The following is an 11,958-nucleotide window of genomic DNA, read 5'->3' on the forward strand; positions in this document are numbered from 1 at the left end:
ATTCCAACTCAGAAATTCGCTGGAATAAGAAGTGACAGTTTTGCGTTGGACGTTTTGGGAAAATGAAGATGAATATAGAAAATATGAGACATGGGTTTTGTGCAAAACGGATCAAATTAGTTGTGAATTGAGTAGTTTTCCAAAATTCGGCTTGGATTGAGAGAAACACAAGGTTCTCTGAAGGTGATTTTCTCATATTTGTTGTTGCGACCATTTTCCAAATTCTTCCAATTGCAATACCAGATTCGACTTGTTCCAGTTGAATCATGATGGGAATATCTTTCAGGTCTGATCTTGTTTATTGAGATTATGTAATCAATCCAAAATTGTAATGGAAATCATTTTGTAATCAACTTTGTTGTAACTTCCCTTTTCTCTCTATGTATTTAAATGAAAACAAAGATCAAAGAGGGGGGGATAATTAGGAGATAGGAGATGGACAATTATTAGATAGGATGTAGGAGATGAGATAAGGGATGAGAGATGGGAGATGAACAATTGTTGAATTGGAGGCAAATCTAAGAACTTCAATTTTATGTAATTATTTCTCTCATATATTTTAATCAAAGGAAGCTATCTATTGAGTTCTACATCTATTATCTGTAATATGATCTAAGTTATTTCTCAAGGCAAAACTAAGTCTTGGGCAGTTGGGCCCACTACCTTGGATGAGGTACTGCCTTGAGCATATAAAGTAGTTTAATTATTTGCTTGTTTCTTTGAATTTCAATCATTGTTCTTTAAAGTAAATTTCCTTTTATTCAAAGTAATTTGTTGGCTACTGCATTCTTCAGATTTGTTGTTTCCTACAATTTCTAGATTTCATTTAATTTACTGCTCTAGATCAGCATTTGAATTATGTTGGGTGAAAGATTAAATCCAATTCAAAATTGTGTGGTTTAATTTAGCAATGATTCATGTTGTGTGATTAGCATAATTGTTTTTCCTGTTATTTACTTTCTTCATTCTAATTTTAGTTTTATTAGTCAAGTCTTACATTTTATTTCTTGTTGAATGAGCTTGATAGTATAGAACACAATAATATAGAAACAATGTTAGCTATTGCTATTTGTTATACATATATTTTTCCAATTGCCTTAAAATAAAAAGACGCTCCTCGGGTTGATAATTACTGTCTAGGTAATTAGTTGTTTTTATTAAGCAATTAATTTTCCCCAACAACTGGTACCCAGTAGTGTCCATTGATTTCCATGAGCATTCTATGACCTGTGTGATGGTTTTAAGGCAAGGATATGCCTTGGTTTTTATACCTTTCATTGCGAGGAAACCTTGCTAAGGGATGGACTACTCAGGATGGGGGTGCTAGCGAAACTTGGAAGGTGTGTGACTACACAGAAGGGGGTGACTAGATTGCCTAAGGGACTGTGTAGCAGAGAAGGGAAGGCTGGGGATATATCTTTTTTGGTCATTAGTATTTCCAGATGGAATCAAATGCACATTAGGAGTGTGCCCTAGAACAATGCATTAGTAACTATTCACTAAGAGGACAAGTGGTGCAAGATTATAGCGCTGGACATTGGATGAAGATTTGACCTTGCAGTGGATTCTAGACTTCCTGGGAAGGAGGCAAATCTTGGTATTACTTTGAGGGTGGAGGTGTGAGCCTATGGATTCCCTTGTTGCGGATGCAGACATCGTATCCTTTTATTTTCTAGTTGAGAAAATGTGCATATGTGTATATGTGTGTATTATTGTAAATACTATATCGAGTTGGATTTATAAAGCTCCATAGATAGTATGGATATTTTTTGGGTGAAGCAAATGTTTATGTGTGTATATGTGGTTATTATTGTAAATATCATAATTATATGTGTTAGAAAACTCTAGTAAATGGTATGTTTGTCATGTTTTAGCAGATGGTCATTGTAAATATTGCAACGAGCTATGTTATAAAGCTCCATGGGTAGTATATTTTGTTTTCAGTAGTCTTGCTAGTTATAGGTGTCATTGAACACTAAGGACGGTGTTCCCCTAAGGGGGAGGGTTCTATAACAACCTTGGTTAAAAATCCATGTAAAAATATATAAGACCACAGTCATGGGACACATATTCCAAGTTGAGTGGTGAGAAAAACATCCTAGTGGGTGTTCATTTCAGTTATTATGGCTAAGGAAATTGGGAAAGGAAATGGAAAAGGCTTTGGAAAGGGAAAATGGAATTTTTGGCACATTTATTTATGAAAATAATGGAAAATAGGAGAAAAGGAAGGTGAAAGGTCATAGGTTTCATGTGAGGAGGAGAATGAAGGAAAATAATGGAAATTGAAGAAAATAGAGGCCTCGTTGACAGAAAGGCTTATGAGGATCATTGGGTAAGCTTTTACTTAGGCTTGGTCAGTGTAACCTTTTGTTAGTATAGTTTTGGAGCTCTCATTCTATTCTCTCTCTCATACTCTTGGACACTTAGAGTTTTCTTGGAGTACTATTGGAGAGTGTTGCATACTTGGATGTTTGGAGCAAGAAGGTAAAGGAATGGAAGTAAAGTGCAAGAGGACATCAGGATCAACAACTACTTCAGGTTTTTCTTGCAGGTATTGAGTTGCATGTTTTTTTTCCTCACTAGTTTTGGCATGCATGACATTTTATTGGTCATGATATGTCACTAGCATGGAGGATTATCTATATTGGCAGTTTATTTTCCTAGCGTTTCCATTTATAGGACAACGATGGTGTTGTGGGTTCATTTCATTGTTTTTCTAGTTGGTTCTCATGTTTCCTTTAGCTTGGGTTGAGTTACTAGTTCCTGGAAGCCTTCGTTGGACAAACGCTCTGGAAGCCCTATAACAACTTGGGTTGAATTACTAGTCATGGAATCCTTGGTTGGATAAACACTCTAGAATCCCTTGATGGGTTGGGTCACTAGTCTTGGAAGCCCTAGTTGGACAAACACTTTGGAAGTCTGATGAAAACTATGGGTTGAGTTATTATTATTGGAAGCCTTGGTTGGAACAAACGCTTTAGAGCCCTGGAAGGCTTGGGGTAGAGATCAATTTGATGATGGTTTTTGATGTCTGAGTGTGAGGTGGAATCACCATTTGATGGGTTGAGGTGGTTTTGCCTTTGGAAACCCTAGTTCAGTTTTGATGGATTGTTCCATGAGATCCCACATTCATGCTTGGAATATGGCACATGGGTGACTGGATGAAGAAAGATTTGGCTCAACCATGTCTATGGTCGAGTGGTTCATGGAATTCCCAAACTTGGTTGGCCTTTGCATCATTAATATGAGGTTATTTATCCCTATTAATTCATGAGTATTATACTGGTTTATATGTGGATTATATGGCTATTGTTACCTTGGTATTTATGTTATTATTATGCTGGTTATGAACATGTATTATGGCAATGGCTATGTATGACTCTCATCATGTTTTTACTTGTAATTGAATGAATGATGTATCTATGGCCCAATAGATGAAATTGCATCTAATGTGTTGAGGCATCAATGCTTCTTAGTGATTTTCGGATAAGTATGAGACCCCTATGCTCAATTCTACCATTAAGACCTGTAGCTTTCATGTTTGTGACATGTTTGATGAAATGCCTGCCATGGCTAGTAGGGGTCTAGTCTAGTCCTTGTTGATGATTTTGCAAATGTATCTTTTTTCCACTGTGAAATTTCATTTCTGAATCTATCATTGAGTTCTGGGTAGTGACCTAGACTCTGGGCATGAAAAAGTGGCACACATCCTGAAGTTGCAGGCACAATACTATGGAAGAAAGTCATCAGAAGCTCCCTTTCTCTTTCTGTGGGAAATTATGGAGCCTCCTAAACACACCCTTTCCCATATCAAGGGAGCATCCAGGGGTTTGATTCACTAAAAATTCAATTGGTTTTAGGGGCTGGTTACCTGAGTGGTTGGGATGGATCCTGGGAGTTTTGTTGCTGATGTGGAAGGTCTGTGTGCTGTGTTCCATCGGTTTCACTTCCTTAAATTTCACATAGGGAGTCGAATCATATCATAGTAACTTCTCATCACATGTTTACCCTGATTCGCTGGTTACTTGGGTAGATGTGGGAGGAGGGTGTTACACTATGCCTTCTGAGGAAATTATATGCCCCAAGTATTGAATTTGTTATATACCTAGGTGGGATAATATGGGGTACAAAGGGAGGTACCCAAGGTAATAATGTAATAATGGGATGGGCCATAGTAATAAATAAGGTGGTTAACCCATATCATGTAAGGGACCACAAGTAGTTAGTAGTAATGTAATGGGCCCATGGTATTAGTTCGATGGTATGAGGGAACCATGGTAATGATCCATGGTATTGTATGTATGAGGCCTATATAGATGCTAGAGACTCTACATGGAGAGATGTCAAAGGATTATTGTATGAACAGACATATGGCTTGTGGAGTGTTCTCCTTCCTTAAGGAGTGAATGTATGGTGTTGCCCTACCTTAAGGGTTTGATCAATAAAGTGAATCATTTCTATCTATTTCGATCTTGATATTTCTTGGGTTTATTTATGTTCTCATATATTTTCTGGGTTAGATCTATAACAAGTGGTATCAGAGCTATAACAAGTGGTATTAGAGCACTTTCTTGGGCAAAAAAGTGGAGAACCATGGTAATGACCCATGGTATTGTATGTATGAAGCCTATATAGAGGCTAGAGACTCCACATGGAGAGATGTCAAGGAATATTGTATGAACATGCATAGGGCTTGTGGAATGTTCTCCTTCCTTAAGGAGTGAATGTATGGTGTTGCCCTACCTTAAGGGTTTGATCAATAAAGTGAAGCATTTCTATATTCAGATCTTGTTATAGCTCTAATACCACTTGTTATAGATCTAATATGAAAATATATGAGAACACAAATAAACCCAAGAAATAACAAGATCGAAATAGATAGAAATGATTCACTTTATTGATCAAACCCTTAAGGTAGGTCAACACCATACATTCACTCCTTAAGGAAGGAGAACACTCCACAAGCCATATGTCTGTTCATACAATAATCCTTTGACATCTCTCCATGTAGAGTCTCTAGCCTCTATATAGGCCTCATACATACAATACCATGGATCATTACCATGGTTCCCTCATACCATCAAACTAATACCATGGGCCCATTACATTATTACTAACTACTTGTGGTCCCTTACATGATATGGGTTAACCACCTTATTTATTACTATGGCCCATCCCATTATTACATTATTACCTTGGGTACCTCCCTTTGTACTCCATATTATCCCCCCTAGGTATATAACATTCCACCCCCCTTAGCATGTTTCATCCCCGAAACATGGGAAGAACACAAATAATAAGATCTACTCAAAAGAGTAGTCCACTGGTACCATGCATGTGCATCTAGCCATCCAAGAGAAAGGTGAACCCTCGATCTCACTGGTACCTCACTTGTTTGAGATGGAAGTTGACCGTGGCAGCTCTTCTGTGTTGATGTGTAGTAGGTGGATCTTCGCTCCTCTCTATCTATCATGCGGGGGTTGTTGTCCTTGTGGCTAATTGGTTTCCATCTTGTTGGTTGTTGTCTTGCGGGGTGATGTGGGTGATGATATGTTGAAGTTTTAACCCACGGTGTCTTTTTCTTTAATTCACCCCTTACTGGAGCCTGACTGTTATCTGGTGCATGTTGTGGTGCCTGCTGTGGTGTCTTATCTTCCAATATTACTTCAACCACTGAGCCCTCATCTGATGTATCAGCACCTGTATCATTTTCTGCTTCAGCCTCTGTTTGTGTTTGATTGTCGATCATCAATGGCTCATCATCTGATATGTCAGTCCCTGGAACATCTTCTGCTTCAGCCTCCATGGACTTTACCTGTTTATTGATGGAAATATCCTGTAATGTAATTTTCTTCTTTTTATACCAAAGCTTCAGGAATTTCTTCTACACATTAATATTTATAGTACCCACCGATTCCATCCATGGGTATCCCAAAACAACATCCATGTTATCCATATCTGAAGTATAAAAATCACCATGAAACACATACTTGTCCATAGAAAGTTTCAAATCCTTATAAACTTGAACATCCTCATCATCAACCTGTGTGTTTTCAATGTGTTTGGCTGGAACTTGCAATTTTTTTGCCAAATTAACATTGATAAAATTATGCTTACAACTAGGATTTATAGACACAACGATCTTCTCCTTCTGAATGAATCCATAAACCTGCAATAATGATATACCAGTAGAAAATAACCCCTTACATGTCTCATTCTTCTGTTTTCTAGCATGAGACCATTTGTCTAAAAGGACTCTTTCAAATTCTTCATCTGACAATTTGGACAACTGCTTGTTGTCAAGTGAGAACCACCATTTGGCAGCCTCATCTTTGCAAGTAAGCGGTACCATACCCCTCCACAAATTCCCAAATTTGAACTTGTGTCTCTGTATGAATTCTTCAATAGTAGGGCTATCATCTTTTCCTGTAAAATATAGCGTCTCCATGAAGAGGGTTTTGAAAAAAAATCACTTGGCGAAAATTTGAAATTGTCACAGTTTAGTCAATATTGCTCAGAATCCCTATTATGACCTATTTTTGGAAATGGAACAACCATTCTGCATCTTCCCATGTGATAGAAATCCTGATCCAGGCACTGGAATTTCAGATCTGCGCTGCAACTCTCCCGCCGTCATCAAAATTTCTGCAAAAAAGAGCTGATTTTAAATCAGCGATATCTCCCTCATCCGGACTCCAATTCAACTGATTTTTTTTTTTGAAATTGGGTACTTTTTCACCAAGAATCCAGATCTGCAATTAGATTTTGTAGATCTTGCACCAGGACGTCCAGATCTGCGCCGCAAACTCGCTGCCCCGCAAAATTGTCTGCAACCCCATTGATTTTTATATCAACGATATCTCCTTCATCTGGACTTTGATTCGACCGATTTTTTTTTTTAAATCGGGTATTTTTTCACATAGAATCCAGATCTACAATTAGATTTTGCAGATCTTGCACCAACACGTACAGATCTGATCTGCAAACTCGCCACCCCCGAAATCCTGCAAAAAAAAAAAATCTCCACTTTTTTGCCCAAGAAAGTGCTCCGATACTACTTCTTATAGCTCTGATACCACTTGTTATAGATCTAACCCGGAAATATATGATAAACAAGATCTGAATATAGATAGAAATGATTCTTTATTGATATCAAAACCATTAAGGTAGGGCAACACCATACATTCACTCCTTAAGGAAGGAGAACACTCCACAAGGCATATGCATGTTCATACAATAATCCTTGATACCTTTCCCTGTGGAGTCTCTAGCCTCTATATAGGCCTCATACATACAATACCATGGATCATTACCATGGTTTCCTCATACCATCAAACTAATACCATGGACCCATTACATTATTACTAACTACTTGTGGTCCCTTACATGATATGGGTTAACCACCTTATTTATTACTATGGCCCATCCCATTATTACATTATTACCTTGGGTACCTCCCTTTGTACCCCATATTATCCCCCCTAGGTATATAACAGAATTTGATCTTTGTCCAAACCACATTTGCTATACTTAGCATATAGTTGATGTTCCCATAAGGTTTGCAACATTATATGAAAATGCTCTTTGTGTTCTAAACTTTTCGAGTAAATGAGAATGTCATCAATAAATATTAGAAAACATTTGTTTAAATAAGGATGAAAATACCATTCATCAGAATCATAAACGTTGTTGGGGCATTTGTAAGCCTTAATGGAAAAACAACAAACTCGTAATGACCATAATGTGTCTGAAACATTGTCTTATAAATGTCTTCTTATTTAATTATTATCTGATGGTACCCTGATCACAAATCAATTTTTGAAAATACAGTGGCACCCTAAACTTGATCAAATATATCATCAATTCTTAGCAATGGGTATTTATTTTTAATGATTAATTTGTTCAATTTATTGTAGTCTATACATAATCATAAAGTGCCATGCTTCTTCCTCACAAACAACATAGAGGCTCCCCAAGGTGACACACTTGGGAAGATGTACCCTTTTTCAAGTAACTCCCGCAACTACATTTTCAGTTATGTTAGCTTAGGTATACTCATGTGGTGGGGGCTTTAAACACATGGGTCACTCCTGGGACTAGTTGTATAGTGAAATCGATATCACTCTTAGGAGGCTATCTTGGAATTTCCTTCATAAATACATCAACAAACTTTTGAATAATTAGTATTTCCTCCAAGATAGTTATCTTTTCTTTGGAGTTAGTATATCCTACATATACAACATATATCTAGCAACCCTTCCTGATGCATTTTCTTAGTTGGGTAGCTGTGATAGGTTGTAATTTAATGGTTCTCTTAACTCCCTAAATTTCTTTTCAAACACCTTCTTAAGCGAGGAAACTAAGGGATTTTTCTTTACAGTTCACTAGAGACCAATATTCTTCTAACCAATCCATCCCAATTAACACATCATAGGATCCTAAAGTTAACATGTTTAAGTTTACCTTAATCTATTTATTTTCTACTTCAATAGGGAAGTGTTCAAATTTTCCAGTCACCCTTCTTTTAGCCCCTATAGCCAGTTGGACTAACTAAGGGTTTTTAAATTTAGAAAGTTCTAAATGGCATAATTCAACTATTTATGGACTTACATAAGTCAGTGTCACACTTGGGTCTATTAAAATATAAACTTCTTGGCTAGCTATTTTACCTTTGAGTTCTATTATCGTAGCTTGGTATTCAACTTGATGGTCATCCAAAGAATCATTAATCCTTGGTATATTTCTCAGTACCTCCCCAATGGTAGATTCTTCCTGGATATTAGTGGTATGTTATGTTCTAGTGAAACGAGGACAATGTTTGTAGTAGTGGGGATCTCCACAACCCCAACACTGCAACAGGGGTTTCTGAGTTTGATTGGGTTCTGTTTTGCTTGGAAATTCAACCTGTCGATTTTCATTTTGCATCTACTGCTGGTTCCTTTCTAAATGTTTGTTTTGACTCTTTTTATGTGCATTCTCAACACTAGTAACTTTTGCGTTCTTGATGTTCTAATTTTTTTTATTTTTTATTTTTTATTTTTATTTTATTTTTATTTATTTATTTATTTTTAGTTTTTTTGTCTGTCCCTTTCTACTTGGCCAACTTCGACCACTTTTTCCCTTTTGTTTCATTTGTTGGTAGAATATTCTATATTTTCTAATCGCTTCATTCATCGTCTTCAGGTTATCAAAATCTATCCTTTCTTTCATGACAACTGGTAAACTACTAATAAAACATTGTACCTTATCTTTCTCTTCACGGATATAGGGCACATACCATAGTAAGGATGTAAACTACCATTGTCCTAATCTCAACTCATGGAAATATCTTTATTGTTGATTGTAGAACCTCTCTATTAAATACTTATCTTTAAAATGTTTTTGAAAGTTGTCCCAAGTCACTTCTTTTTCATCAAAATCTCGGACAATTTTAACTTCTTCCAACCATAAGGTGGATTTTCCTTGTAATTGGTAAATCTACAACCTGGCCTTTAGATTATCATCGTATTCATAGATCTAAAAATATTTATTCATGTTGATTAGCTAGACCTTGGTGGCCTCCTTCGCTTCTTCGTCAAATGTTGGGGTTTAATTTTCTAAAATTGCCCTTGTAGTTCAACCTTTTTACTCTTGATCCCTTTTCCACTAGAAACATTCTCAGATCCTTCTTCGTTGTCATTCCAACCTCCCTCAACTTCGGGTTTTCCCCCCTCTACTAGTGCATATCAAGCCAATTTTCATTACTAGGACTCGAATTTGTCTCCATATGCTCCTGTCTATCCAATAATATCTTCATAATTATTTCCTGTTCTTTCCTTAAAATCTCATTATCAACTCTTAGATTCATCATTTTAGCTTGCAATTGCTGAACAATCTTAAGCAAAGTAGTGTTTGGATTGTATGATTCTTCTCCCAACTGAACCCACATTTCCAAACTAGTTTCAGTAATTGGCACAGGTCTAGATCCCATTGATGGTCTTGCTGGTGGAGTAATTCCAATTCCTCTCCTCATACTGCACCTGTTCTGTGCATCATTATCGCTTTTGTTATTTCACAATTTCCCAATTATGCCACAATGTTGAAACCATGACTCTAATACCATTTGTAACATCCATCACACTCGACATATATTTTTTTTTTAATCTATACATTCACGTGCAACATTATAAAATATTATCATATTATGATACCCATTTTTTATTTGTTACACCCCCATGGCTTACGAAGTGGTATTGATAATACGATATGGGTAATTTTTAGTATGTTTCCTTGCTTAAGTAGCTTACCCCAAGGTTTAATACAAGGATTTATTAACACCTAAGCGAAGGCTCTACACACACCTAGGTACTTGTAACATCTGTTACAATTTGTTAATTAAAGAGGTATCCCTATCATTAACTATATAGTTATATCATTAAGTGCCTCGAAAACTTTGTTCCGACTGATGTCATGGAAATTTCTTGAGGGTTTTGATGATCCAACACATGGGGTTACCTGCTCCATTAATCTGCTAGGGTTCAGATCAAGCAATTACTATGGCTTGTGATGTGATAAGGGTAACTACCTGGTTTTTGCCCTTGCCTCACTGGTCATTTTCTGAGCGGCATTTGTAGAATGGACCTGTTCGGTTACCTGTGGAAAAATAAGGGTTTCTACTACTCAACTGCCGATATGTTTCAGTCAACGCTCGTTTGATTTTGGCAATTCAGTATTTTTTTGTTACCTTATCAAGAAAACATTCAGTAATTTTGTTGGTACTTATAGGTTTGACTCTGAGGATAGTGAATAGGACCTGTGGTTTTTTAGGGATAAACACAACGGATCTGGATCTCAGGTAAGGTTGATGTTTTTTTTTTTATGTGCACAAATCACCACTGGATATAATTTCAAAATATAAGTCTTTAACTACATTTTTTTTTTGATGACTTATCGACCCAATGCTTCTAGTCCATGCATCAATTCCCTTCCAGGTATTAAGTTCGTTTTATTTTACACACAATACACTTACCCACCTTTGTTATGTAACACTTTCTTGTAAGGGTTTAATCTCCTCTTGCAATAGCCGGAACTTATTCAGGTGAGGGTTTCCACAGTGGTTATAAGTGCAAGCCCAAATGTTTGGTATAGCTCATCAATACGACATACCATCCTTACATGTGTTTTCTTCTCTTCCAGGTTTCTTCTAATTTTCCTCATTCTATTAAATCGAAGACCTAACTCAGATACTTAGCTGATTATGCATGTTGGGCCCCAGCTGTTCAATGAACTAGGGTTTTCTTTATTGTATCCCTAGGTTTTAGAGTTAAATTAGAGACTTGGTAAGGTCTTAAAGAGGAATTTTTGATACTGTTTGGAAAATCTCTGTTGATTATTGTTTTACCAAATTAGGATTCAAGAGATATTTCCTATATTAAAAGCCCAAATTTTGCGGGTAACCCTGTAATTTAAGTAATTCTTATATGATGAAGGATTAGTTACTACGACCGGGTGCCAAGAACTTCCTTTATGATTATTGTTCTGCTGTATGTGGCTCTCAAAATTGGTTATTTCCAGTATTGTTATTTATATAATGTGCTTATGGATTCTTTATGTTTATAGTGATAATTTACTGATTTAAATTCTCCACACCTTTTGTATTAAACGTGTTACAATACATTTTATTTATTTATTTAAGGCCTCTACCAGGCATATATGTTACTCTCACGACATGAACCTAACTCTAAACGATCAGTTTCTGGTTCCAGAACTGCTCCTGGTTGCTGGCTTTAGGCCAGCTTAGCAAGGGAACTAAACTGTTTCCCAAACTGACCTTCATAAAATTTTTATTTTTTTTTACATTTGTTCCTCATTCTATCAGCCGAGACAAGGATAGACAAACCTTTTCACCAGGCTCCATTATATATATATATATATATTATTTTCCTCAGTGGCTAGGTTATTCTACCTTAGCCCCTTCGA

At 36.5% G+C, this 11,958-nt stretch overlaps 1 long non-coding RNA gene across 1 annotated transcript; it reads left to right on the top strand.

Moving 5' to 3' along the window:
- Positions 1-10,356: 10,356 nt before the first annotated feature.
- LOC149162744 (uncharacterized) lies at positions 10,357-11,483 on the top strand. Its single transcript, XR_016261576.1, has 2 exons — positions 10,357-10,834; positions 10,948-11,483. It is a non-coding gene; the product is annotated as an uncharacterized LOC149162744 (long non-coding RNA).
- The last annotated feature ends 475 nt before the right edge of the window (positions 11,484-11,958 follow it).

The sequence above is a fragment of the Pinus tabuliformis genome, chromosome 5_2 (genome assembly GCF_031772625.1).
Source record: "Pinus tabuliformis cultivar Carrire ecotype Pingquan chromosome 5_2, CPIR1, whole genome shotgun sequence".
Classification (NCBI taxonomy): Eukaryota; Viridiplantae; Streptophyta; class Pinopsida; order Pinales; family Pinaceae; genus Pinus; species Pinus tabuliformis.